Below are 6414 nucleotides of genomic sequence, written 5' to 3' on the forward strand. Positions count from 1 at the left end.
TAGGGCCCTGGTCTAAAGTAGTGTTCTATATATAGGGAATAGGGCCCTGGTCTATATAGGGAATAGGGCCCTGGTCTATAGGGAATAGGGCCCTGGTCTAAAGTAGTGTCCTCTATATAGGGAATAGGGCCCTGGTCTATATAGGGAATAGGGCCCTGGTCTATATAGGGAATAGGGCCCTGGTCTAAAGTAGTGTCCTATATATAGGGAATAGGGCCCTGGTCTATATAGGGAATAGGGCCCTGGTCTAAAGTAGTGTTCTCTATATAGGGAATAGGGCTCTGGTCTATATAGGGAATAGGGCCCTGGTCTAAAGTAGTGTCCTCTATATAGGGAATAGGGCCCTGGTCTATATAGGGAATAGGGCCCTGGTCTAAAGTAGTGTCCTATATATATATAGGGAATAGGGCCCTGGTCTATATAGGGAATAGGGCCCTGGTCTAAAGTAGTGTCCTCTATATAGGGAATAGGGCCCTGGTCTAAAGTAGTGTCCTATATAGGGAATAGGGCCCTGGTCTATATAGGGAATAGGGCCCTGGTCTAAAGTAGTGTCCTCTATATAGGGAATAGGGCCCTGGTCTATATAGGGAATAGGGCCCTGGTCTATATAGGGAATAGGGCACTGGTCTAAAGTAGTGTCCTCTATATAGGGAATAGGGCCCTGGTCTAAAGTAGTGTCCTCTATATAGGGAATAGGGCCCTGGTCTATATAGGGAATAGGGCCCTGGTCTAAAGTAGTGTTCTCTATATAGGGAATAGGGCCCTGGTCTATAGTAGTGTCCTATATATAGGGAATAGGGCCCTGGTCTAAAGTAGTGCACTATATAGGGAATAGGGCCCTGGTCTAAAGTAGTGCACTATATAGGGAATAGGGCCCTGGTCTAAAGTAGTGCACTATATAGGGAATAGGGCCCTGGTCTAAAGTAGTGCACTATATAGGGAATAGGGCCCTGGTCTAAAGTAGTGTCCTATATAGGGAATAGGGCCCTGGTCTAAAGTAGTGTCCTATATAGGGAATAGGGCCCTGGTCTATATAGGGAATAGGGCCCTGGTCTAAAGTAGTGTTCTCTATATAGGGAATAGGGCCCTGGTCTATATAGAGAATAGGGCCCTGGTCTAAAGTAGTGTTCTCTATATAGGGAATAGGGCCCTGGTCTATATAGGGAATAGGGCCCTGGTCTAAAGTAGTGTCCTATATAGGGAATAGGGCCCTGGTCTAAAGTAGTGTTCTCTATATAGGGAATAGGGCCCTGGTCTATATAGGGAATAGGGCCCTCGTCTAAAGTAGTGTCCTAAATAGGGAATAGGGTGCTATGACACGTTGATCATTGACCTTTGACCCCTGCTCCTGGTTTGAAGACGCCAACATTTAGTTAGTGTACATAGAGATCATTCATGTATTTATTTGTCTTGGGTTTGTAAAAGTGATTGTGTAGTTTTATATTGTTGAATGGTGATATTAATTCATTTTAACCCCTGACACGGAGTCTTGTTCATATCCCAGCATTTGTAGCTCTGTATGTATGGCTTGATTTAAATGGCACCCTATTCCCTATATAGTGCACTACTTTTGACCAGAATAGTGCACTATAAAGCGAGCAGAGTACCATTTGGCACAGATACAGTGTGATGTTAAAGGTTGGTTTTTTTTCCTGAAGCGTTAGTGTGTAAGACTTCCTTTAACAGCTGTATGAAGTATTTATCGGATTTCTGGGAGTTTGAGTCATGTTTATTATGTTGTCCTCCCCCCCACTTCTAACCCTTTCACACCTTAATAACACTTTGATTGAAGCATTTAAAGGTTAAAAAAAAAAAAAAATGTACTGAGGCAGTATTCAGTGTTCTGCCCTTATCGTGTGGTCTGAGGCAGCATTCAGTGTTCTGCCCTTATCGTGTGGTCTGAGGCAGCATTCAGTGTTCTGCCCTTATCGTGTGGTCTGAGGCAGCATTCAGTGTTCTGCCCTTATCGTGTGGTCTGAGGCAGCATTCAGTGTTCTGCCCTTATCGTGTGGTCTGAGGCAGCATTCAGTGTTCTGCCCTTATCGTGTGGTCTGAGGCAGCATTCAGTGTTCTGCCCTTATCGTGTGGTCTGAGGCAGCATTCAGTGTTCTGCCCTTATCGTGTGGTCTGAGGCAGCATTCAGTGTTCTGCCCTTATCGTGTGGTCTGAGGCAGCATTCAGTGTTCTGCCCTTATCGTGTGGTCTGAGGCAGCATTCAGTGTTCTGCCCTTATCGTGTGGTCTGAGGCAGCATTCAGTGTTCTGCCCTTATCGTGTGGTCTGAGGCAGCATTCAGTGTTCTGCCCTTATCGTGTGGTCTGAGGCAGCATTCAGTGTTCTGCCCTTATCGTGTGGTCTGAGGCAGCATTCAGTGTTCTGCCCTTATCGTGTGGTCTGAGGCAGCATTCAGTGTTCTGCCCTTATCGTGTGGTCTGAGGCAGTATAACTGCCTCATGATCGCTTCTGAAACTACAGGACACAGTTCCAGGTCAACTATATTGCAGTCGATGCATTGCATTAACATGAAATCTGGCGTCTGAAACAGTCAGCCTGGAACGCGTCCGTTCAGTCTTCCTGTCAGTGAGTGTTGTGTCGCCTGTATTTTTCCTGAAAGGTTTTCTGCATGCGTGTGCTTTTTTACATCGTCTGGTCGTGTGTTTATGAACGTCTGATTCCTTAAAAGACTACAATCAGAGCAGAAACGCACCCTATCCCCTATATATATATATGGCACTACTTTTGACCAGAGTCCTATGGGCCCTAGTCAAAAGTAGTGCACTATGTAGGGGATAGGGTGCCGTTGGGGATGTTGCAGCTCTCTGTGTGTGTGTGTGTGTGTGCAGAACATATGTTAGAAGGAAACATGACATTTGAAACATTTGCATGAGAGTGACAATTTTTGATAAACTTCCTCTTTAAAAAAAATAAAAATACTTATCCGAGAGGATTTGAAGTCCCGATGAAACTAAACACTGATTTGTTTCCTGACTCTGGGTGTCCTGATGGCAACCTATTCTCTATCTAGTGCACTACTTTTTGACCAGAGTCCTTATGTGCCATGGGTTGAAAGTAGTACACTTTTTTTTTTTTTTTTAAAAAGGGAATGGGGTCCAATCAGCATCCAGGATCGAAACAACCAGTTTTATAACTGTTGTTATTCTACTTGTACAGTTTTATATTCCTTCCTGTTCTGGGTCGTAAACAATAAACATCAACACCACTGAAGAGGACCAAATGGGACCCTACTCCCTATCTAGTGCACTTCAGTTGGCCTGATCAGGCTACGGAATAGGGTGCCATATTCAGACTTTGATAAACAACAATCCAACTCCAAAATGTGACTCTTTATACAAGGAGCTGGAAACCAGCCTAATGTATTTGGTGAGTGTGATACCAGATGTGAGAACGTGTTTGTAAATACATTATGAAGAGAAATCGGTTGTTTCTCAACTTTGGAATTTAAAACTCTATGCTTTACAAGATGAAATTTTGGGAGCCAAAATGTGTCTGTTATCAAATGAACATTTGTATGGGGGGGGGGGGGGGGGAATAAAGTTATAATTTTAACATTGAATAGGCTTTGTGTCTGGCTGATTTTGTGCTCGTTACATTTTCCTATAGGAGATGTGCTGGTGTGGTTGATTGGGTAAAAACTGTACAACTGTCTTCATTAGGATCAATGTTGATAACCAAATGGTTCCTTCCTGCTCTGCTCCGATTGGACCGTTTCTACTCATCCTTCTTAAAGGAATCCAGTCTCAGGTTTGAATATATATTATATATTTGTATATTGCTCGATTCCAAACCAAATTTACTGAGCTTCAGCACTTTTTGTGTTGGTTGACTATTATTCTAAATTAATTACAGCTGGAATTGTTGCCATTGGTCACATATTTAACAGATGTGATTGGTCCATATTTAACAGATGTGATTGGTCCATATTTAACAGATGTGATTGGTCCATATTTAACAGATGTGATTGGTCCATATTTAGCAGATGTGATTGGTCCATATTTAGCAGATGTGATTGGTCCATACACATAATTAGCAGATGTTATTGGTCCATACACATAATTAACAGATGTTATTGGTCCATACACATAATTAACAGATGTTATTGGTCCATACACATTTAACAGATGTTATTGGTCCATACACATTTAACAGATGTTATTGGTCCATACATAATTAACAGATGTTATTGGTCCATACATAATTAACAGATGTTATTGGTCCATACATAATTAAGATGTTATTGGTCCATACATAATTAACAGATGTTATTGGTCCATACATAATTAACAGATGTTATTGGTCCATACACATATTTAACAGATGTTATTGGTCCATACACATTTAACAGATGTTATTGGTCCATACACATTTAACAGATGTTATTGGTCCATACATATTTAACAGATGTTATTGGTCCATAATTAACAGATGTTATTGGTCCATATTTAACAGATGTTATTGGTCCATATTTAACAGATGTTATTGGTCCATATTTAACAGATGTTATTGGTCCATATTTAACAGATGTTATTGGTCCATTTTTAACAGATGTTATTGGTCCATATTTAACAGATGTTATTGGTCCATATTTAACAGATGTTATTGGTCCATACACATTTAACAGATGTTATTGGTCCATATTTAACAGATGTTATTGGTCCATACACATAATTAGCAGATGTTATTGTAGCGATATGCTTGTACTAACTCTGGGGTGTGAAGACGTACACTACATGACCAAAAGTATGTGGACACCTGCTCGGCCAACATCTCATTCCAAAATCATGGGCATTAATATGGAGTTGGTCCCCCCCTTTGTTGCTATAACAGCCTCCACTCTTCTGGGAAGGCTTTCCATTCAGCCACAAGAGCATTAGTGATGTTGGGCGATTAGGCCTGGCTCGCAGTCGGCGTTCCAATTCATCTCGAAGGTGTTCGATGGGGTTGAGGTCAGGGCTCTTCCACACAGATCTCAAAAAAACATTTCTGTATGGACCTCGCTTTGTGGCCGGGTTGGGCTTTCTCCCAACCTGTTGCCACAAAGTTGGAAGCACAGAATCATCTGTCATCATTGTATGCTGTAGCGTTAAGATTTCCCTTCCCTGGAACTAAGGGGCCTGAACCATGAAAAACAGCCCCAGACCATTATTCCTCCTCCACCAAACTTTACACTACCTGCCCAAATGCATAGTGCCCTCCTGTCATCTGCCAAATCCAGATTCATCCATCAGACTGCCAGATGGTGAAGCGTGATTCACATCACTCCAGAGAACACATTTCCACTGCTCCAGAGTCCAATGGCGGCGAGCTTTACACCACTCCAGCCGACGCTTGGCGTTGCCCATGGTGATCTTAGGCTTGTGTGCGGCTGCTCGGCCACGGAAACCCCATTCCGACTAATAGTTGTGCTGACGTTGCTTCCAGAGGCAGTTTGGAATCGAGTGTTGCAACCGAGGACAGGTAATTAAGGGCGATGTGGTCCCGTTCTGAGAGTCGTCGTTGCTCCTAGATGTTTCCACTTCACAATAACAGCACTTACAGTTGACCGGGGGCAGCTCTAGCAGAGCAGAAATTTGACAAACTTACTTGCTGGAAAGGTGGCATCCTGTAACGGTGCCACGTTGAATGTCACTGAGCTCTTCAGTAGGGGCCGTTCTACTGTTAATGTTTGTCTATGGAGATTGCATGGCTTTGTGCTCAGGTATAGCTGAATCCTCTAATTCGAAGGGGTGTCCACATACTGCTGTCTGGGTGTAGACAGGGTATGTTCCAGGGCATCTGTATTGCAGTTTCCACGTCTGGGTGTAGAGACAGGGTATGTTCCAGGTCATCTGTATTGCAGTGTCCACATACTTTTGACCATGTAGTGTACTATTCTCCTCCCCTCTCTGTCATTACAGAGTCACTACAATGTTGTGGATACCATCCTCAGTTAATACTATATCTGCATCTGGACAATCAAGACAGCTTAAATTTTTCTAAATAATTTTTTTTATTTTATTTTTTAAAGCTATTTAACTTTTACATTGAAAATGTGGAGCTTAAAAATCGAGATCTGTAGGACAAAAATTAGAAATCCTTTAGATTAAAATTTGAGGCAGCAAACTGTGAAAGGGACGTAGACTTCCACTAGGCCCCGTCTTTTACCTAAAATGTAATCCCGCTTGATAGAAAAACAAAGGCAATTACTTTAAAAAAAATGTGTAAATGCACCTTGTCATACTTCAGATTGCCTCCTGGAGACTTCGAACGGCTTAGACTAACTTCTACACAGACCCAAAAAAATTTTTTTTTTAAAACGCAACAACTCCCAAAGATTTTAGTGAGTTAGTTCATAAGGAAATCCTGTCGGCACAGTCAGCGCTGGGAAGAAAAGACATGCATCTGTGGGGATATGAGT

The sequence above is a fragment of the Salmo salar genome, chromosome 15 (genome assembly GCF_965601325.2).
Source record: "Salmo salar chromosome 15, fSalSal1, whole genome shotgun sequence".
NCBI lineage: Eukaryota > Metazoa > Chordata > Actinopteri > Salmoniformes > Salmonidae > Salmo > Salmo salar.